Consider the following 16825-nt stretch of genomic DNA (forward strand, 5'->3'; position numbering starts at 1 on the left):
TAAATGATGTTTCCGCCCAGGCTCGAACAGGGGACCTTCTGCGTGTTAGGAAGACGTGATAACCACTACACTACGGAAACTTCACGATTATCTCTCCTATTAAATGCGGTGTCATTTGATGTCATCATATTGTACCCCATCCGCAAAAAAAAATAACAAAATGTTTCCGCCCAGGCTCGAACTGGGGACCTTCTGCGTGTAAAGCAGACGTGATAACCACTACACTACGGAAACTTCACGATTTTCTCTCCTATTAAATGCGGTGTCATTTGATGTCATCATATTGTACCCCATCCACAAAAAAAATAATAAAATGTTTCCGCCCAGGCTCGAACTGGGGACCTTCTGCGTCTTAGGCAGACGTGATAACAACTACACTACGGAAACTTTACGATTTTCTCTCCTATTAAATTCGTTTTCATTCGATGTCGTCATATCGATGCACCAACGGCAAAAAAATTTAAAAAATGTCCCGGCGGGGCTCGAACTTGGGACCTTCTGCGTGTAAAGAAGACGTGATAAACACTACACTACGGAAACTTCACGACTTTCTCCCCTATTAAATGCGGTGTAATTTGACGTCATCATATTGTACCCCATAGGCAAAAAAAAAATGTTTCCGCCCAGGCTCGAACTGGGGACCTTCTGCGTGTTAGGCAGACGTGATAACCACTACACTACAGAAAAAACTTCACGATTATCTCTCCTATTAAATGTGGTGTCATTCGATGTCATCATATTGTACCCCATCCACAAAAAAAATAATAAAATGTTTCCGCCCAGGCTCGAACTGGGGACCTTCTGCGTCTTAGGCAGACGTGATAACAACTACACTACGGAAACTTTACGATTTTCTCTCCTATTAAATTCGTTTTCATTCGATGTCGACATATCGATGCACCAACGGCAAAAAAATTTAAAAAATGTCCCGGCGGGGCTCGAACTTGGGACCTTCTGCGTGTGAAGCAAACTTGATAAAAACTACACTACAGAAACTTCACGATTAACTCTCCTATTAAATGCGGTTTTATTCGATGTCATCATATGGATGCACAAACTGCAAAAAAATTAAAATAATGTTTCCGCCCAGGCTCAAACTGGGGACCTTCTGCGTGTTAGGCAGACGTGATAACCACTACACTACGGAAACTTCACAATTTTCTCTCCTATTAAATTCGTTTTCATTCGATGTCATCATATCGATCCAACAACGGCAAAGAAATTTAAAAAAATGTCCCGGCGGGGCTCGAACTTGGGACCTTCTTCTTGTAAAGCAGACGTGATAAACACTACACTACGGAAACTTCACGACTTTCTCCCCAATTAAATGCGGTGTCATTTGACGTCATCATATTGTACCCCATAGGCAAAAAAAAAATGTTTCCGCCCAGGCTCGAACTGGGGACCTTCTGCGTGTTAGGCAGACGTGATAACCACTACACTACGGAAACTTCACGATTATCTCTCTTATTAAATGCGGTGTCATTTGATGTCATCATATTGTACCCCGTCCTCAAAAAAAAATAACAAAATGTTTCCGCCCAGGCTCCCTAATTAAATTCGGTTTTATTCGATGTCATCATATGGATGCACCAACGGCAAAAGATTTAAATAATGTTTCAGCCCAGGCTCGAACTGGGGACCTTCTGCGTGTGAGGCAGACGTGATAACCACTACACTACGGAAACTTCACGATTATCTCTCCTATTAAATGCGGTGTCATTTGATGTCATCATATTGTACCCCATCCGCAAAAAAAAATAACAAAATGTTTCCGCCCAGGCTCGAACTGGGGACCTTCTGCGTGTAAAGCAGACGTGATAACCACTACACTACGGAAACTTCATGAATTTCTCTCCTATTAAATGCGGTGTCATTTGATGTCATCATATTGTACCCCATCCGCAAAAAAAATAATAAACTGTTTCCGCCCATGCTAGAACTGGGGACCTTCTGCGTGTTAGGCAGATGTGATAACCACTACACTACGGACACTTCACGATTTTCTCTCCTATTAAATGCAGTGACATTTGATGTCATCATATTGTACCCCATCCGCAAAAAAGAAAAAATAACAAAACGTTTCCGCCCAGGCTCGAAAAGGGGACCTTCTGTGTGTAAAGCAGACGTGATAACCACTACACTACGGAAACTTCACGATTATCTCTCCTATTAAATGCGGTGTCATTTGATGTCATCATATTGTACCCCTTAGGCAAAAAAAAAACTTTGTTTCCGCCCAGGCTCGAACTGGGGACCTTCTGCGTGTAAAGCAGACGTGATAACCACTACACTAAGGAAACTTCACGATTTTCTCTCCTTTTAAATGCGGTGTCATTTGATGTCATCATATTGTACCCCATCCGCAAAAAAAAATAACAAAATGTTTCCGCCCAGGCTCGAACTGGGGACCTTCTGCGTGTTAGGCAGACGTGATAACCACTACACTACGGAAACTTCACGATTATCTCTCTTATTTAATGCGGTGTCATTTGATGTCATCATATTGTACCCCGTCCTCAAAAAAAAATAACAAAATGTTTCCGCCCAGGCTCCCTAATTAAATTCGGTTTTATTCGATGTCATCATATGGATGCACCAACGGCAAAAGATTTAAATAATGTTTCAGCCCAGGCTCGAACTGGGGACCTTCTGCGTGTAAAGCAGACGTGATAACCACTACACTACGGAAACTTCACTATTATCTCTCCTATTAAATGCGGTGTCATTTGATGTCATCATATTGTACCCCGTCCTCAAAAAAAAATAACAAAATGTTTCCGCCCAGGCTCCCTAATTAAATTCGGTTTTATTCGATGTCATCATATGGATGCACCAACGGCAAAAGATTTAAATAATGTTTCAGCCCAGGCTCGAACTGGGGACCTTCTGCGTGTAAAGCAGACGTGATAACCACTACACTACGGAAACTTCACTATTATCTCTCCTATTAAATGCGGTGTCATTTGATGTCATCATATTGTACCCCATCCGTAAAAAAAATATATATATATATATATTTCAGCCCAGGCTCCCTAATTAAATGCGGTTACATCCGATGTCATCATATGGATGCACCAACGGCAAAAAATTAAAATAATGTTTCCGCCCAGGCTCGAACTGGGGACCTCCTGCGTGTGAGGCAGACGTGATAACCACTACACTACGGAAACTTCACGATTATCTCTCCTATTAAATGCGGTGTCATTTGATGTCATCATATTGTACCCCATCCGCAAAAAAAAATAACAAAATGTTTCCGCCCAGGCTCGAACTAGGGACCTTCTGCGTGTAAAGCAGACGTGATAACCACTACACTACGGAAACTTCACGAATTTCTCTCCTATTAAATGCGGTGTCATTTGATGTCATCATATTGTACCCCATCCGCAAAAAAAATAATAAAATGTTTCCGCCCATGCTCGAACTGGGGACCTTCTGCGTGTTAGGCAGATGTGATAACCACTACACTACGGACACTTCACGATTTTCTCTCCTATTAAATGCAGTGACATTTGATGTCATCATATTGTACCCCATCCGCAAAAAAAAAAAAATAACAAAACGTTTCCGCCCAGGCTCGAAAAGGGGACCTTCTGTGTGTAAAGCAGACGTGATAACCACTACACTAAGGAAACTTCACGATTTTCTCTCCTTTTAAATGCGGTGTCATTTGATGTCATCATATTGTACCCCATCCGCAAAAAAAAATAACAAAATGTTTCCGCCCAGGCTCGAACTGGGGACCTTCTGCGTGTTAGGCAGACGTGAAAACCACTACACTACGGAAACTTCACGATTATCTCTCTTATTTAATGCGGTGTCATTTGATGTCATCATATTGTACCCCGTCCTCAAAAAAAAATAACAAAATGTTTCCGCCCAGGCTCCCTAATTAAATTCGGTTTTATTCGATGTCATCATATGGATGCACCAACGGCAAAAGATTTAAATAATGTTTCAGCCCAGGCTCGAACTGGGGACCTTCTGCGTGTAAAGCAGACGTGATAACCACTACACTACGGAAACTTCACTATTATCTCTCCTATTAAATGCGGTGTCATTTGATGTCATCATATTGTACCCCGTCCTCAAAAAAAAATAACAAAATATTTCCGCCCAGGCTCCCTAATTAAATTCGGTTTTATTCGATGTCATCATATGGATGCACCAACGGCAAAAGATTTAAATAATGTTTCAGCCCAGGCTCGAACTGGGGACCTTCTGCGTGTAAAGCAGACGTGATAACCACTACACTACGGAAACTTCACTATTATCTCTCCTATTAAATGCGGTGTCATTTGATGTCATCATATTGTACCCCATCCGTAAAAAAAATATATATATATATATATTTCAGCCCAGGCTCCCTAATTAAATGCGGTTACATCCGATGTCATCATATGGATGCACCAACGGCAAAAAATTAAAATAATGTTTCCGCCCAGGCTCGAACTGGGGACCTCCTGCGTGTGAGGCAGACGTGATAACCACTACACTACGGAAACTTCACGATTATCTCTCCTATTAAATGCGGTGTCATTTGATGTCATCATATTGTACCCCATCCGCAAAAAAAAATAACAAAATGTTTCCGCCCAGGCTCGAACTAGGGACCTTCTGCGTGTAAAGCAGACGTGATAACCACTACACTACGGAAACTTCACGAATTTCTCTCCTATTAAATGCGGTGTCATTTGATGTCATCATATTGTACCCCATCCGCAAAAAAAATAATAAAATGTTTCCGCCCATGCTCGAACTGGGGACCTTCTGCGTGTTAGGCAGATGTGATAACCACTACACTACGGACACTTCACGATTTTCTCTCCTATTAAATGCAGTGACATTTGATGTCATCATATTGTACCCCATCCGCAAAAAAAAAAAAATAACAAAACGTTTCCGCCCAGGCTCGAAAAGGGGACCTTCTGTGTGTAAAGCAGACGTGATAACCACTACACTACGGAAACTTCACGATTATCTCTCCTATTAAATGCGGTGTCATTTGATGTCATCATATTGTACCCCATCCGCAAAATATATATATATATATATTCCCGCCCAGGCTCCCTAATTAAATGCGGTTGCATTCGATGTCATCATATGGATGCACCAACGGCAAAAGATTTAAATAATGTTTCCGCCCAGGCTCGAACAGGGGACCTTCTGCGTGTTAGGCAGACGTGATAACCACTACACTACGGAAACTTCACGATTATCTCTCCTATTAAATGCGGTGTCATTTGATGTCATCATATTGTACCCCATCCGCAAAAAAAAATAACAAAATGTTTCCGCCCAGGCTCGAACTGGGGACCTTCTGCGTGTAAAGCAGACGTGATAACCACTACACTACGGAAACTTCACGATTTTCTCTCCTATTAAATGCGGTGTCATTTGATGTCATCATAATGTACCCCATCCGCAAAAAAAATAATAAAATATTTCCGCCCAGGCTAGAACTGGGGACCTTCTGCGTCTTAGGCAGACGTGATAACAACTACACTACGGAAACTTTACGATTTTCTCTCCTATTAAATTCGTTTTCATTCGATGTCATCATATCGATGCACCAACGGCAAAAAAAATAAAAAAATGTCCCGGCGGGGCTCGAACTTGGGACCTTCTGCGTGTGAAGCAAACTTTATAAAAACTACACTACAGAAACTTCACGATTAACTCTCCTATTAAATGCGGTTTTATTCGATGTCATCATATGGATGCACAAACGGCAAAAAAATTAAAATAATGTTTCCGCCCAGGCTCAAACTGGGGACCTTCTGCGTGTCAAGCAGACGTGATAACCACTACACTACGGAAACTTCACGATTTTCTCTACTATTACATGCGGTGTCATTTGATGTCATCATATTGTACCCCATCCGCAAAAAAAATAATAAAATGTTTCCGCCCAGGCTCGAACTGGGGACCTTCTGCGTGTTAGGCAGACGTGATAACCACTACACTACGGAAACTTCACAATTTTCTCTCCTATTAAATGCGGTGTCATTTGATGTCATCATATTGTACCCAATCCGCAAAAAAAATAACAAAATGTTTCCGCCCAGGCTCGAACTGGGGACCTTCTGCGTGTAAAGCAGACGTGATAACCACTACACTACGGAAACTTCACGATTTTCTCTCCTATTAAATGCGGTGTCATTTGATGTCATCATATTGTACCCCATCCGCAAAAAAAATAATAAAATGTTTCCGCCCAGGCTCGAACTGGGGACCTTCTGCGTGTTAGGCAGATGTGATAACCACTACACTACGGACACTTAACGATTTTCTCTCCTATTAAATGCAGTGACATTTGATGTCATCATATTGTACCCCATCCGCAAAAAAAAAATAACAAAACCTTTCCGCCCAGGCTCGAAAAGGGGACCTTCTGTGTGTAAAGCAGACGTGATAACCACTACACTACGGAAACTTCACGATTATCTCTCCTATTAAATGCGGTGTCATTTGATGTCATCATATTGTACCCCATCCGCAAAAATTATATATATATATATATATTCCCGCCCAGGCTCCCTAATTAAATGCGGTTGCATTCGCTGTCATCATATAGATGCACCAACGGCAAAAAATGTAAATAATGTTTCCGCCCAGGCTCGAACTGGGGACCTTCTGCGTGTGAGGCAGACGTGCTAACCACTACACTACGGAAACTTCACGATTATCTCTCCTATTAAATGCGGTGTCATTTGATGTCATCATATTTTACCCAATCCGCAAAAAAAAAAATAACAAAATGTTTCCGCCCAGGCTCGAACTGGGGACCTTCTGCGTGTAAAGCAGACGTGATAACCACTACACTACGGAAACTTCACGATTATCTCTCCTATTAAATGCAGTGTCATTTGATGTCATCATATTGTACCCCATCCGCAAAAAAAAAATATATATATATTCCCGCCCAGGCTCCCTAATTAAATGCGGTTGCATTCGATGTCATCATATGGATGCACCAACGGCAAAAGATTTAAATAATGTTTCCGCCCAGGCTCGAACAGGGGACCTTCTGCGTGTTAGGAAGACGTGATAACCACTACACTACGGAAACTTAACGATTATCTCTCCTATTAAATGCTGTGTCATTTGATGTCATCATATTGTACCCCATCCGCAAAAAAAAATAACAAAATGTTTCCGCCCAGGCTCGAACTGGGGACCTTCTGCGTGTGAGGCAGACGTGATAACCACTACACTACGGAAACTTCACGATTATCTCTCCTATTAAATGCGGTGTCATTTGATGTCATCATATTGTACCCCATCCGCAAAAATTATATATATATATATATATTCCCGCCCAGGCTCCCTAATTAAATGCGGTTGCATTCGCTGTCATCATATAGATGCACCAACGGCAAAAAATGTAAATAATGTTTCCGCCCAGGCTCGAACTGGGGACCTTCTGCGTGTGAGGCAGACGTGCTAACCACTACACTACGGAAACTTCACGATTATCTCTCCTATTAAATGCGGTGTCATTTGATGTCATCATATTTTACCCAATCCGCAAAAAAAAAAATAACAAAATGTTTCCGCCCAGGCTCGAACTGGGGACCTTCTGCGTGTAAAGCAGACGTGATAACCACTACACTACGGAAACTTCACGATTATCTCTCCTATTAAATGCAGTGTCATTTGATGTCATCATATTGTACCCCATCCGCAAAAAAAAAATATATATATATTCCCGCCCAGGCTCCCTAATTAAATGCGGTTGCATTCGATGTCATCATATGGATGCACCAACGGCAAAAGATTTAAATAATGTTTCCGCCCAGGCTCGAACAGGGGACCTTCTGCGTGTTAGGAAGACGTGATAACCACTACACTACGGAAACTTAACGATTATCTCTCCTATTAAATGCTGTGTCATTTGATGTCATCATATTGTACCCCATCCGCAAAAAAAAATAACAAAATGTTTCCGCCCAGGCTCGAAAAGGGGACCTTCTGTGTGTAAAGCAGACGTGATAACCACTACACTACGGAAACTTCACGATTATCTCTCCTATTAAATGCGGTGTCATTTGATGTCATCATATTTTACCCAATCCGCAAAAAAAAAAATAACAAAATGTTTCCGCCCAGGCTCGAACTGGGGACCTTCTGCGTGTAAAGCAGACGTGATAACCACTACACTACGGAAACTTCACGATTATCTCTCCTATTAAATGCAGTGTCATTTGATGTCATCATATTGTACCCCATCCGCAAAAAAAAAATATATATATATTCCCGCCCAGGCTCCCTAATTAAATGCGGTTGCATTCGATGTCATCATATGGATGCACCAACGGCAAAAGATTTAAATAATGTTTCCGCCCAGGCTCGAACAGGGGACCTTCTGCGTGTTAGGAAGACGTGATAACCACTACACTACGGAAACTTAACGATTATCTCTCCTATTAAATGCTGTGTCATTTGATGTCATCATATTGTACCCCATCCGCAAAAAAAAATAACAAAATGTTTCCGCCCAGGCTCGAAAAGGGGACCTTCTGTGTGTAAAGCAGACGTGATAACCACTACACTACGGAAACTTCACGATTATCTCTCCTATTAAATGCGGTGTCATTTGATGTCATCATATTGTACCCCATCCGCAAAATATATATATATATATATATATATATATTCCCGCCCAGGCTCCCTAATTAAATGCGGTTGCATTCGCTGTCATCATATGGATGCACCAACGGCAAAAAATGTAAATAATGTTTCCGCCCAGGCTCGAACTGGGGACCTTCTGCGTGTGAGGCAGACGTGCTAACCACTACACTACGGAAACTTCACGATTATCTCTCCTATTAAATGCGGTGTCATTTGATGTCATCATATTGTACCCAATCCGCAAAAAAATTACAAAATGTTTCCGCCCAGGCTCGAACTGGGGACCTTCTGCGTGTAAAGCAGACGTGATAACCACTACACTACGGAAACTTCACGATTATCTCTCCTATTAAATGCAGTGTCATTTGATGTCATCATATTGTACCCCATCCGCAAAAAAAAAATATATATATATTCCCGCCCAGGCTCCCTAATTAAATGCGGTTGCATTCGATGTCATCATATGGATGCACCAACGGCAAAAGATTTAAATGATGTTTCCGCCCAGGCTCGAACAGGGGACCTTCTGCGTGTTAGGAAGACGTGATAACCACTACACTACAGAAACTTCACGATTATCTCTCCTATTAAATGCGGTGTCATTTGATGTCATCATATTGTACCCCATCCGCAAAAAAAAATAACAAAATGTTTCCGCCCAGGCTCGAACTGGGGACCTTCTGCGTGTAAAGCAGACGTGATAACCACTACACTACGGAAACTTCACGATTATCTCTCCTATTAAATGCAGTGTCATTTGATGTCATCATATTGTACCCCATCCGCAAAAAAAAAATAACAAAACCTTTCCGCCCAGGCTCGAAAAGGGGACCTTCTGTGTGTAAAGCAGACGTGATAACCACTACACTACGGAAACTTCACGATTATCTCTCCTATTAAATGCGGTGTCATTTGATGTCATCATATTGTACCCCATCCGCAAAATATATATATATATATATATATATATATTCCCGCCCAGGCTCCCTAATTAAATGCGGTTGCATTCGCTGTCATCATATGGATGCACCAACGGCAAAAAATGTAAATAATGTTTCCGCCCAGGCTCGAACTGGGGACCTTCTGCGTGTGAGGCAGACGTGCTAACCACTACACTACGGAAACTTCACGATTATCTCTCCTATTAAATGCGGTGTCATTTGATGTCATCATATTGTACCCAATCCGCAAAAAAATTACAAAATGTTTCCGCCCAGGCTCGAACTGGGGACCTTCTGCGTGTAAAGCAGACGTGATAACCACTACACTACGGAAACTTCACGATTATCTCTCCTATTAAATGCAGTGTCATTTGATGTCATCATATTGTACCCCATCCGCAAAAAAAAAATATATATATATTCCCGCCCAGGCTCCCTAATTAAATGCGGTTGCATTCGATGTCATCATATGGATGCACCAACGGCAAAAGATTTAAATGATGTTTCCGCCCAGGCTCGAACAGGGGACCTTCTGCGTGTTAGGAAGACGTGATAACCACTACACTACAGAAACTTCACGATTATCTCTCCTATTAAATGCGGTGTCATTTGATGTCATCATATTGTACCCCATCCGCAAAAAAAAATAACAAAATGTTTCCGCCCAGGCTCGAACTGGGGACCTTCTGCGTGTAAAGCAGACGTGATAACCACTACACTACGGAAACTTCACGATTTTCTCTCCTATTAAATGCGGTGTCATTTGATGTCATCATATTGTACCCCATCCACAAAAAAAATAATAAAATGTTTCCGCCCAGGCTCGAACAGGGGACCTTCTGCGTCTTAGGCAGACGTGATAACAACTACACTACGGAAACTTTACGATTTTCTCTCCTATTAAATTCGTTTTCATTCGATGTCGTCATATCGATGCACCAACGGCAAAAAAATTTAAAAAATGTCCCGGCGGGGCTCGAACTTGGGACCTTCTGCGTGTAAAGAAGACGTGATAAACACTACACTACAGGAAACTTCACGACTTTCTCCCCTATTAAATGCGGTGTAATTTAACGTCATCATATTGTACCCCATAGGCAAAAAAAAAATGTTTCCGCCCAGGCTCGAACTGGGGACCTTCTGCGTGTTAGGCAGACGTGATAACCACTACACTACAGAAAAAACTTCACGATTATCTCTCCTATTAAATGTGGTGTCATTCGATGTCATCATATTGTACCCCATCCACAAAAAAAATAATAAAATGTTTCCGCCCAGGCTCGAACTGGGGACCTTCTGCGTCTTAGGCAGACGTGATAACAACTACACTACGGAAACTTTACGATTTTCTCTCCTATTGAATTCGTTTTCATTCGATGTCGTCATATCGATGCACCAACGGCAAAAAAATTTAAAAAATGTCCCGGCGGGGCTCGAACTTGGGACCTTCTGCGTGTGAAGCAAACTTGATAAAAACTACACTACAGAAACTTCACGATTAACTCTCCTATTAAATGCGGTTTTATTCGATGTCATCATATGGATGCACAAACTGCAAAAAAATTAAAATAATGTTTCCGCCCAGGCTCAAACTGGGGACCTTCTGCGTGTTAGGCAGACGTGATAACCACTACACTACGGAAACTTCACAATTTTCTCTCCTATTAAATTCGTTTTCATTCGATGTCATCATATCGATCCACCAACGGCAAAGAAATTTAAAAAAATGTCCCGGCGGGGCTCGAACTTGGGACCTTCTTCTTGTAAAGCAGACGTGATAAACACTACACTACGGAAACTTCACGACTTTCTCCCCAATTAAATGCGGTGTCATTTGACGTCATCATATTGTACCCCATAGGCAAAAAAAAAATGTTTCCGCCCAGGCTCGAACTGGGGACCTTCTGCGTGTAAGGCAGACGTGATAACCACTACACTACGGAAACTTCACGATTATCTCTCTTATTAAATGCGGTGTCATTTGATGTCATCATATTGTACCCCGTCCTCAAAAAAAAATAACAAAATGTTTCCGCCCAGGCTCCCTAATTAAATTCGGTTTTATTCGATGTCATCATATGGATGCACCAACGGCAAAAGATTTAAATAATGTTTCAGCCCAGGCTCGAACTGGGGACCTTCTGCGTGTGAGGCAGACGTGATAACCACTACACTACGGAAACTTCACGATTATCTCTCCTATTAAATGCGGTGTCATTTGATGTCATCATATTGTACCCAATCCGCAAAAAAAAATAACAAAATGTTTCCGCCCAGGCTCGAACTGGGGACCTTCTGCGTGTAAAGCAGACGTGATAACCACTACACTACGGAAACTTCACGAATTTCTCTCCTATTAAATGCGGTGTCATTTGATGTCATCATATTGTACCCCATCCGCAAAAAAAATAATAAAATGTTTCCGCCCATGCTAGAACTGGGGACCTTCTGCGTGTTAGGCAGATGTGATAACCACTACACTACGGACACTTCACGATTTTCTCTCCTATTAAATGCAGTGACATTTGATGTCATCATATTGTACCCCATCCGCAAAAAAGAAAAAATAACAAAACGTTTCCGCCCAGGCTCGAAAAGGGGACCTTCTGTGTGTAAAGCAGACGTGATAACCACTACACTACGGAAACTTCACGATTATCTCTCCTATTAAATGCGGTGTCATTTGATGTCATCATATTGTACCCCTTAGGCAAAAAAAAAACTTTGTTTCCGCCCAGGCTCGAACTGGGGACCTTCTGCGTGTAAAGCAGACGTGATAACCACTACACTAAGGAAACTTCACGATTTTCTCTCCTTTTAAATGCGGTGTCATTTGATGTCATCATATTGTACCCCATCCGCAAAAAAAAATAACAAAATGTTTTCGCCCAGGCTCGAACTGGGGACCTTCTGCGTGTTAGGCAGACGTGATAACCACTACACTACGGAAACTTCACGATTATCTCTCTTATTTAATGCGGTGTCATTTGATGTCATCATATTGTACCCCGTCCTCAAAAAAAAATAACAAAATGTTTCCGCCCAGGCTCCCTAATTAAATTCGGTTTTATTCGATGTCATCATATAAATGCACCAACGGCAAAAGATTTAAATAATGTTTCAGCCCAGGCTCGAACTGGGGACCTTCTGCGTGTAAAGCAGACGTGATAACCACTACACTACGGAAACTTCACTATTATCTCTCCTATTAAATGCGGTGTCATTTGATGTCATCATATTGTACCCCGTCCTCAAAAAAAAATAACAAAATGTTTCCGCCCAGGCTCCCTAATTAAATTCGGTTTTATTCGATTTCATCATATGGATGCACCAACGGCAAAAGATTTAAATAATGTTTCAGCCCAGGCTCGAACTGGGGACCTTCTGCGTGTAAAGCAGACGTGATAACCACTACACTACGGAAACTTCACTATTATCTCTCCTATTAAATGCGGTGTCATTTGATGTCATCATATTGTACCCCATCCGTAAAAAAAATATATATATATATATATATATTTCAGCCCAGGCTCCCTAATTAAATGCGGTTACATCCGATGTCATCATATGGATGCACCAACGGCAAAAAATTAAAATAATGTTTCCGCCCAGGCTCGAACTGGGGACCTCCTGCGTGTGAGGCAGACGTGATAACCACTACACTACGGAAACTTCACGATTATCTCTCCTATTAAATGCGGTGTCATTTGATGTCATCATATTGTACCCCATCCGCAAAAAAAAATAACAAAATGTTTCCGCCCAGGCTCGAACTAGGGACCTTCTGCGTGTAAAGCAGACGTGATAACCACTACACTACGGAAACTTCACGAATTTCTCTCCTATTAAATGCGGTGTCATTTGATGTCATCATATTGTACCCCATCCGCAAAAAAAATAATAAAATGTTTCCGCCCATGCTCGAACTGGGGACCTTCTGCGTGTTAGGCAGATGTGATAACCACTACACTACGGACACTTCACGATTTTCTCTCCTATTAAATGCAGTGACATTTGATGTCATCATATTGTACCCCATCCGCAAAAAAAAAAAAATAACAAAACGTTTCCGCCCAGGCTCGAAAAGGGGACCTTCTGTGTGTAAAGCAGACGTGATAACCACTACACTACGGAAACTTCACGATTATCTCTCCTATTAAATGCGGTGTCATTTGATGTCATCATATTGTACCCCATCCGCAAAATATATATATATATATATTCCCGCCCAGGCTCCCTAATTAAATGCGGTTGCATTCGATGTCATCATATGGATGCACCAACGGCAAAAAATGTAAATAATGTTTCCGCCCAGGCTCGAACTGGGGACCTTCTGCGTGTAAAGCAGACGTGATAACCACTACACTACGGAAACTTCACGATTTTCTCTCCTATTAAATGCGGTGTCATTTGATGTCATCATATTGTACACCATCCGCAAAAAAATAACAAAATATTTCCTCCCAAGCTACCTAATTAAATTCGGTTTTATTCGATGTCATCATATGGATGCACCAACGCCAAAAAAATTAAAATAATGTTTCCGCCCAGGCTCGAACTTGGGACCTTCTGCGTGTAAAGCAGACGTGATAACCACTACACTACGGAAACTTCACGATTATCTCTCCTATTAAATGCAGTGTCATTTGATGTCATCATATTGTACCCCATCCGCAAAAAAAATATATATATATATTCCCGCCCAGGCTCCCTAATTAAATGCGGTTGCATTCGATGTCATCGTATGGATGCACCAACGGCAAAAGATTTAAATAATGTTTCCGCCCAGGCTCGAACAGGGGACCTTCTGCGTGTTAGGCAGACGTGATAACCACTACACTACAGAAACTTCACGATTATCTCTCCTATTAAATGCGGTGTCATTTGATGTCATCATATTGTACCCCATCCGCAAAAAAAAATAACAAAATGTTTCCGCCCAGGCTCGAACTGGGGACCTTCTGCGTGTAAAGCAGACGTGATAACCACTACACTACGGAAACTTCACGATTTTCTCTCCTATTAAATGCGGTGTCATTTGATGTCATCATAATGTACCCCATCCGCAAAAAAAATAATAAAATATTTCCGCCCAGGCTAGAACTGGGGACCTTCTGCGTCTTAGGCAGACGTGATAACAACTACACTACGGAAACTTTACGATTTTCTCTCCTATTAAATTCGTTTTCATTCGATGTCATCATATCGATGCACCAACGGCAAAAAAAATAAAAAAATGTCCCGGCGGGGCTCGAACTTGGGACCTTCTGCGTGTGAAGCAAACTTTATAAAAACTACACTACAGAAACTTCACGATTAACTCTCCTATTAAATGCGGTTTTATTCGATGTCATCATATGGATGCACAAACGGCAAAAAAATTAAAATAATGTTTCCGCCCAGGCTCAAACTGGGGACCTTCTGCGTGTCAAGCAGACGTGATAACCACTACACTACGGAAACTTCACGATTTTCTCTACTATTACATGCGGTGTCATTTGATGTCATCATATTGTACCCCATCCGCAAAAAAAATAATAAAATGTTTCCGCCCAGGCTCGAACTGGGGACCTTCTGCGTGTTAGGCAGACGTGATAACCACTACACTACGGAAACTTCACAATTTTCTCTCCTATTAAATTCGTTTTCATTCGATGTCATCATATCGATGCACCAACGGCAAAAAAATTTAAAAAATGTCCCGGCAGCGCTCGAACTTGGGACCTTCTGCGTGTAAAGCAGACGTGATAAACACTACACTACGGAAACTTCACGTCTTTATCCCCTATTAAATGCGGTGTAATTTGACGTCATCATATTGTACCCTATCCGCAAAAAAAAATAACAAAATGTTTCCGCCCAGGCTCGAACTGGGGACCTTCTGCGTGTAAAGCAGACGTGATAACCACTACACTACGGAAACTTCACGATTTTCTCTCCTATTAAATGCGGTGTCATTTGATGTCATCATATTGTACCCCATCCGCAAAAAAAATAATAAAATGTTTCCGCCCAGGCTCGAACTGGGGACCTTCTGCGTGTTAGGCAGATGTGATAACCACTACACTACGGACACTTAACGATTTTCTCTCCTATTAAATGCAGTGACATTTGATGTCATCATATTGTACCCCATCCGCAAAAAAAAAATAACAAAACCTTTCCGCCCAGGCTCGAAAAGGGGACCTTCTGTGTGTAAAGCAGACGTGATAACCACTACACTACGGAAACTTCACGATTATCTCTCCTATTAAATGCGGTGTCATTTGATGTCATCATATTGTACCCCATCCGCAAAAATTATATAAATATATATATATTCCCGCCCAGGCTCCCTAATTAAATGCGGTTGCATTCGCTGTCATCATATAGATGCACCAACGGCAAAAAATGTAAATAATGTTTCCGCCCAGGCTCGAACTGGGGACCTTCTGCGTGTGAGGCAGACGTGCTAACCACTACACTACGGAAACTTCACGATTATCTCTCCTATTAAATGCGGTGTCATTTGATGTCATCATATTTTACCCAATCCGCAAAAAAAAAAATAACAAAATGTTTCCGCCCAGGCTCGAACTGGGGACCTTCTGCGTGTAAAGCAGACGTGATAACCACTACACTACGGAAACTTCACGATTATCTCTCCTATTAAATGCAGTGTCATTTGATGTCATCATATTGTACCCCATCCGCAAAAAAAAAATATATATATATTCCAGCCCAGGCTCCCTAATTAAATGCGGTTGCATTCGATGTCATCATATGGATGCACCAACGGCAAAAGATTTAAATAATGTTTCCGCCCAGGCTCGAACAGGGGACCTTCTGCGTGTTAGGAAGACGTGATAACCACTACACTACGGAAACTTAACGATTATCTCTCCTATTAAATGCTGTGTCATTTGATGTCATCATATTGTACCCCATCCGCAAAAAAAAATAACAAAATGTTTCCGCCCAGGCTCGAACTGGGGACCTTCTGCGTGTAAAGCAGACGTGATAACCACTACACTACGGAAACTTCACGATTTTCTCTCCTATTAAATGCGGTGTCATTTGATGTCATCATATTGTACCCCATCCACAAAAAAAATAATAAAATGTTTCCGCCCAGGCTCGAACTGGGGACCTTCTGCGTCTTAGGCAGACGTGATAACAACTACACTACGGAAACTTTACGATTTTCTCTCCTATTAAATTCGTTTTCATTCGATGTCGTCATATCGATGCACCAACGGCAAAAAAAT

At 41.6% G+C, this 16825-nt stretch overlaps 74 non-coding genes across 74 annotated transcripts; all 74 read right to left on the bottom strand.

Moving 5' to 3' along the window:
* Positions 1-7: 7 nt before the first annotated feature.
* On the bottom strand, positions 8-80 carry Trnav-aac. Its single transcript has one exon. It is a non-coding gene; the product is annotated as a tRNA-Val (tRNA).
* Positions 81-161: 81 nt separating this feature from the next.
* Trnav-uac lies at positions 162-234 on the bottom strand. Its single transcript has one exon. It is a non-coding gene; the product is annotated as a tRNA-Val (tRNA).
* An 80-nt stretch (positions 235-314) lies between these two features.
* Positions 315-387, bottom strand: Trnal-aag. Its single transcript has one exon. It is a non-coding gene; the product is annotated as a tRNA-Leu (tRNA).
* Positions 388-614: 227 nt separating this feature from the next.
* On the bottom strand, positions 615-690 carry Trnav-aac. The gene has a single exon. It is a non-coding gene; the product is annotated as a tRNA-Val (tRNA).
* Positions 691-770: 80 nt separating this feature from the next.
* Trnal-aag lies at positions 771-843 on the bottom strand. Its single transcript has one exon. It is a non-coding gene; the product is annotated as a tRNA-Leu (tRNA).
* A 234-nt stretch (positions 844-1077) lies between these two features.
* Trnav-aac lies at positions 1078-1150 on the bottom strand. Its single transcript has one exon. It is a non-coding gene; the product is annotated as a tRNA-Val (tRNA).
* Positions 1151-1378: 228 nt separating this feature from the next.
* Positions 1379-1451, bottom strand: Trnav-aac. The gene has a single exon. It is a non-coding gene; the product is annotated as a tRNA-Val (tRNA).
* Positions 1452-1615: 164 nt separating this feature from the next.
* Positions 1616-1688, bottom strand: Trnav-cac. Its single transcript has one exon. It is a non-coding gene; the product is annotated as a tRNA-Val (tRNA).
* An 81-nt stretch (positions 1689-1769) lies between these two features.
* Positions 1770-1842, bottom strand: Trnav-uac. Its single transcript has one exon. It is a non-coding gene; the product is annotated as a tRNA-Val (tRNA).
* Positions 1843-2230: 388 nt separating this feature from the next.
* Positions 2231-2303, bottom strand: Trnav-uac. The gene has a single exon. It is a non-coding gene; the product is annotated as a tRNA-Val (tRNA).
* An 81-nt stretch (positions 2304-2384) lies between these two features.
* On the bottom strand, positions 2385-2457 carry Trnav-aac. The gene has a single exon. It is a non-coding gene; the product is annotated as a tRNA-Val (tRNA).
* A 164-nt stretch (positions 2458-2621) lies between these two features.
* Positions 2622-2694, bottom strand: Trnav-uac. The gene has a single exon. It is a non-coding gene; the product is annotated as a tRNA-Val (tRNA).
* Positions 2695-2858: 164 nt separating this feature from the next.
* Trnav-uac lies at positions 2859-2931 on the bottom strand. The gene has a single exon. It is a non-coding gene; the product is annotated as a tRNA-Val (tRNA).
* A 169-nt stretch (positions 2932-3100) lies between these two features.
* On the bottom strand, positions 3101-3173 carry Trnav-cac. The gene has a single exon. It is a non-coding gene; the product is annotated as a tRNA-Val (tRNA).
* Positions 3174-3254: 81 nt separating this feature from the next.
* Trnav-uac lies at positions 3255-3327 on the bottom strand. The gene has a single exon. It is a non-coding gene; the product is annotated as a tRNA-Val (tRNA).
* An 80-nt stretch (positions 3328-3407) lies between these two features.
* On the bottom strand, positions 3408-3480 carry Trnav-aac. Its single transcript has one exon. It is a non-coding gene; the product is annotated as a tRNA-Val (tRNA).
* A 239-nt stretch (positions 3481-3719) lies between these two features.
* On the bottom strand, positions 3720-3792 carry Trnav-aac. Its single transcript has one exon. It is a non-coding gene; the product is annotated as a tRNA-Val (tRNA).
* A 164-nt stretch (positions 3793-3956) lies between these two features.
* Positions 3957-4029, bottom strand: Trnav-uac. The gene has a single exon. It is a non-coding gene; the product is annotated as a tRNA-Val (tRNA).
* A 164-nt stretch (positions 4030-4193) lies between these two features.
* Trnav-uac lies at positions 4194-4266 on the bottom strand. Its single transcript has one exon. It is a non-coding gene; the product is annotated as a tRNA-Val (tRNA).
* A 169-nt stretch (positions 4267-4435) lies between these two features.
* On the bottom strand, positions 4436-4508 carry Trnav-cac. Its single transcript has one exon. It is a non-coding gene; the product is annotated as a tRNA-Val (tRNA).
* An 81-nt stretch (positions 4509-4589) lies between these two features.
* Trnav-uac lies at positions 4590-4662 on the bottom strand. Its single transcript has one exon. It is a non-coding gene; the product is annotated as a tRNA-Val (tRNA).
* Positions 4663-4742: 80 nt separating this feature from the next.
* On the bottom strand, positions 4743-4815 carry Trnav-aac. The gene has a single exon. It is a non-coding gene; the product is annotated as a tRNA-Val (tRNA).
* Positions 4816-5138: 323 nt separating this feature from the next.
* Positions 5139-5211, bottom strand: Trnav-aac. Its single transcript has one exon. It is a non-coding gene; the product is annotated as a tRNA-Val (tRNA).
* Positions 5212-5292: 81 nt separating this feature from the next.
* On the bottom strand, positions 5293-5365 carry Trnav-uac. The gene has a single exon. It is a non-coding gene; the product is annotated as a tRNA-Val (tRNA).
* An 80-nt stretch (positions 5366-5445) lies between these two features.
* Trnal-aag lies at positions 5446-5518 on the bottom strand. The gene has a single exon. It is a non-coding gene; the product is annotated as a tRNA-Leu (tRNA).
* A 234-nt stretch (positions 5519-5752) lies between these two features.
* Trnav-gac lies at positions 5753-5825 on the bottom strand. Its single transcript has one exon. It is a non-coding gene; the product is annotated as a tRNA-Val (tRNA).
* Positions 5826-5905: 80 nt separating this feature from the next.
* Positions 5906-5978, bottom strand: Trnav-aac. Its single transcript has one exon. It is a non-coding gene; the product is annotated as a tRNA-Val (tRNA).
* An 80-nt stretch (positions 5979-6058) lies between these two features.
* Positions 6059-6131, bottom strand: Trnav-uac. The gene has a single exon. It is a non-coding gene; the product is annotated as a tRNA-Val (tRNA).
* Positions 6132-6211: 80 nt separating this feature from the next.
* Positions 6212-6284, bottom strand: Trnav-aac. Its single transcript has one exon. It is a non-coding gene; the product is annotated as a tRNA-Val (tRNA).
* A 324-nt stretch (positions 6285-6608) lies between these two features.
* On the bottom strand, positions 6609-6681 carry Trnav-cac. Its single transcript has one exon. It is a non-coding gene; the product is annotated as a tRNA-Val (tRNA).
* Positions 6682-6764: 83 nt separating this feature from the next.
* Positions 6765-6837, bottom strand: Trnav-uac. Its single transcript has one exon. It is a non-coding gene; the product is annotated as a tRNA-Val (tRNA).
* A 165-nt stretch (positions 6838-7002) lies between these two features.
* On the bottom strand, positions 7003-7075 carry Trnav-aac. The gene has a single exon. It is a non-coding gene; the product is annotated as a tRNA-Val (tRNA).
* An 81-nt stretch (positions 7076-7156) lies between these two features.
* Trnav-cac lies at positions 7157-7229 on the bottom strand. The gene has a single exon. It is a non-coding gene; the product is annotated as a tRNA-Val (tRNA).
* A 169-nt stretch (positions 7230-7398) lies between these two features.
* Positions 7399-7471, bottom strand: Trnav-cac. Its single transcript has one exon. It is a non-coding gene; the product is annotated as a tRNA-Val (tRNA).
* Positions 7472-7554: 83 nt separating this feature from the next.
* Trnav-uac lies at positions 7555-7627 on the bottom strand. Its single transcript has one exon. It is a non-coding gene; the product is annotated as a tRNA-Val (tRNA).
* A 165-nt stretch (positions 7628-7792) lies between these two features.
* Trnav-aac lies at positions 7793-7865 on the bottom strand. The gene has a single exon. It is a non-coding gene; the product is annotated as a tRNA-Val (tRNA).
* Positions 7866-8102: 237 nt separating this feature from the next.
* Trnav-uac lies at positions 8103-8175 on the bottom strand. Its single transcript has one exon. It is a non-coding gene; the product is annotated as a tRNA-Val (tRNA).
* Positions 8176-8340: 165 nt separating this feature from the next.
* On the bottom strand, positions 8341-8413 carry Trnav-aac. The gene has a single exon. It is a non-coding gene; the product is annotated as a tRNA-Val (tRNA).
* Positions 8414-8742: 329 nt separating this feature from the next.
* Trnav-cac lies at positions 8743-8815 on the bottom strand. Its single transcript has one exon. It is a non-coding gene; the product is annotated as a tRNA-Val (tRNA).
* Positions 8816-8894: 79 nt separating this feature from the next.
* Trnav-uac lies at positions 8895-8967 on the bottom strand. Its single transcript has one exon. It is a non-coding gene; the product is annotated as a tRNA-Val (tRNA).
* Positions 8968-9132: 165 nt separating this feature from the next.
* Trnav-aac lies at positions 9133-9205 on the bottom strand. Its single transcript has one exon. It is a non-coding gene; the product is annotated as a tRNA-Val (tRNA).
* An 81-nt stretch (positions 9206-9286) lies between these two features.
* Positions 9287-9359, bottom strand: Trnav-uac. Its single transcript has one exon. It is a non-coding gene; the product is annotated as a tRNA-Val (tRNA).
* Positions 9360-9689: 330 nt separating this feature from the next.
* Trnav-cac lies at positions 9690-9762 on the bottom strand. Its single transcript has one exon. It is a non-coding gene; the product is annotated as a tRNA-Val (tRNA).
* Positions 9763-9841: 79 nt separating this feature from the next.
* Trnav-uac lies at positions 9842-9914 on the bottom strand. Its single transcript has one exon. It is a non-coding gene; the product is annotated as a tRNA-Val (tRNA).
* Positions 9915-10079: 165 nt separating this feature from the next.
* Trnav-aac lies at positions 10080-10152 on the bottom strand. Its single transcript has one exon. It is a non-coding gene; the product is annotated as a tRNA-Val (tRNA).
* Positions 10153-10233: 81 nt separating this feature from the next.
* Trnav-uac lies at positions 10234-10306 on the bottom strand. Its single transcript has one exon. It is a non-coding gene; the product is annotated as a tRNA-Val (tRNA).
* An 80-nt stretch (positions 10307-10386) lies between these two features.
* Trnal-aag lies at positions 10387-10459 on the bottom strand. Its single transcript has one exon. It is a non-coding gene; the product is annotated as a tRNA-Leu (tRNA).
* Positions 10460-10687: 228 nt separating this feature from the next.
* Trnav-aac lies at positions 10688-10763 on the bottom strand. Its single transcript has one exon. It is a non-coding gene; the product is annotated as a tRNA-Val (tRNA).
* An 80-nt stretch (positions 10764-10843) lies between these two features.
* On the bottom strand, positions 10844-10916 carry Trnal-aag. The gene has a single exon. It is a non-coding gene; the product is annotated as a tRNA-Leu (tRNA).
* A 234-nt stretch (positions 10917-11150) lies between these two features.
* Positions 11151-11223, bottom strand: Trnav-aac. Its single transcript has one exon. It is a non-coding gene; the product is annotated as a tRNA-Val (tRNA).
* Positions 11224-11451: 228 nt separating this feature from the next.
* Trnav-uac lies at positions 11452-11524 on the bottom strand. The gene has a single exon. It is a non-coding gene; the product is annotated as a tRNA-Val (tRNA).
* Positions 11525-11688: 164 nt separating this feature from the next.
* Positions 11689-11761, bottom strand: Trnav-cac. Its single transcript has one exon. It is a non-coding gene; the product is annotated as a tRNA-Val (tRNA).
* An 81-nt stretch (positions 11762-11842) lies between these two features.
* On the bottom strand, positions 11843-11915 carry Trnav-uac. The gene has a single exon. It is a non-coding gene; the product is annotated as a tRNA-Val (tRNA).
* A 388-nt stretch (positions 11916-12303) lies between these two features.
* On the bottom strand, positions 12304-12376 carry Trnav-uac. Its single transcript has one exon. It is a non-coding gene; the product is annotated as a tRNA-Val (tRNA).
* An 81-nt stretch (positions 12377-12457) lies between these two features.
* Trnav-aac lies at positions 12458-12530 on the bottom strand. The gene has a single exon. It is a non-coding gene; the product is annotated as a tRNA-Val (tRNA).
* A 164-nt stretch (positions 12531-12694) lies between these two features.
* On the bottom strand, positions 12695-12767 carry Trnav-uac. The gene has a single exon. It is a non-coding gene; the product is annotated as a tRNA-Val (tRNA).
* A 164-nt stretch (positions 12768-12931) lies between these two features.
* On the bottom strand, positions 12932-13004 carry Trnav-uac. The gene has a single exon. It is a non-coding gene; the product is annotated as a tRNA-Val (tRNA).
* Positions 13005-13177: 173 nt separating this feature from the next.
* Trnav-cac lies at positions 13178-13250 on the bottom strand. Its single transcript has one exon. It is a non-coding gene; the product is annotated as a tRNA-Val (tRNA).
* Positions 13251-13331: 81 nt separating this feature from the next.
* On the bottom strand, positions 13332-13404 carry Trnav-uac. Its single transcript has one exon. It is a non-coding gene; the product is annotated as a tRNA-Val (tRNA).
* An 80-nt stretch (positions 13405-13484) lies between these two features.
* Trnav-aac lies at positions 13485-13557 on the bottom strand. Its single transcript has one exon. It is a non-coding gene; the product is annotated as a tRNA-Val (tRNA).
* A 323-nt stretch (positions 13558-13880) lies between these two features.
* Trnav-uac lies at positions 13881-13953 on the bottom strand. The gene has a single exon. It is a non-coding gene; the product is annotated as a tRNA-Val (tRNA).
* Positions 13954-14116: 163 nt separating this feature from the next.
* Trnav-uac lies at positions 14117-14189 on the bottom strand. Its single transcript has one exon. It is a non-coding gene; the product is annotated as a tRNA-Val (tRNA).
* Positions 14190-14354: 165 nt separating this feature from the next.
* Trnav-aac lies at positions 14355-14427 on the bottom strand. The gene has a single exon. It is a non-coding gene; the product is annotated as a tRNA-Val (tRNA).
* An 81-nt stretch (positions 14428-14508) lies between these two features.
* Positions 14509-14581, bottom strand: Trnav-uac. Its single transcript has one exon. It is a non-coding gene; the product is annotated as a tRNA-Val (tRNA).
* Positions 14582-14661: 80 nt separating this feature from the next.
* On the bottom strand, positions 14662-14734 carry Trnal-aag. Its single transcript has one exon. It is a non-coding gene; the product is annotated as a tRNA-Leu (tRNA).
* Positions 14735-14968: 234 nt separating this feature from the next.
* Positions 14969-15041, bottom strand: Trnav-gac. Its single transcript has one exon. It is a non-coding gene; the product is annotated as a tRNA-Val (tRNA).
* An 80-nt stretch (positions 15042-15121) lies between these two features.
* Trnav-aac lies at positions 15122-15194 on the bottom strand. Its single transcript has one exon. It is a non-coding gene; the product is annotated as a tRNA-Val (tRNA).
* A 234-nt stretch (positions 15195-15428) lies between these two features.
* Trnav-uac lies at positions 15429-15501 on the bottom strand. The gene has a single exon. It is a non-coding gene; the product is annotated as a tRNA-Val (tRNA).
* Positions 15502-15581: 80 nt separating this feature from the next.
* Positions 15582-15654, bottom strand: Trnav-aac. The gene has a single exon. It is a non-coding gene; the product is annotated as a tRNA-Val (tRNA).
* A 324-nt stretch (positions 15655-15978) lies between these two features.
* Positions 15979-16051, bottom strand: Trnav-cac. Its single transcript has one exon. It is a non-coding gene; the product is annotated as a tRNA-Val (tRNA).
* Positions 16052-16134: 83 nt separating this feature from the next.
* Positions 16135-16207, bottom strand: Trnav-uac. The gene has a single exon. It is a non-coding gene; the product is annotated as a tRNA-Val (tRNA).
* A 165-nt stretch (positions 16208-16372) lies between these two features.
* Trnav-aac lies at positions 16373-16445 on the bottom strand. The gene has a single exon. It is a non-coding gene; the product is annotated as a tRNA-Val (tRNA).
* An 81-nt stretch (positions 16446-16526) lies between these two features.
* On the bottom strand, positions 16527-16599 carry Trnav-uac. Its single transcript has one exon. It is a non-coding gene; the product is annotated as a tRNA-Val (tRNA).
* Positions 16600-16679: 80 nt separating this feature from the next.
* Positions 16680-16752, bottom strand: Trnal-aag. The gene has a single exon. It is a non-coding gene; the product is annotated as a tRNA-Leu (tRNA).
* Between the last annotated feature and the right edge of the window lie 73 nt (positions 16753-16825).

The sequence above is a fragment of the Nematostella vectensis genome, chromosome 7 (genome assembly GCF_932526225.1).
Source record: "Nematostella vectensis chromosome 7, jaNemVect1.1, whole genome shotgun sequence".
Taxonomy (NCBI): Eukaryota; Metazoa; Cnidaria; class Anthozoa; order Actiniaria; family Edwardsiidae; genus Nematostella; species Nematostella vectensis.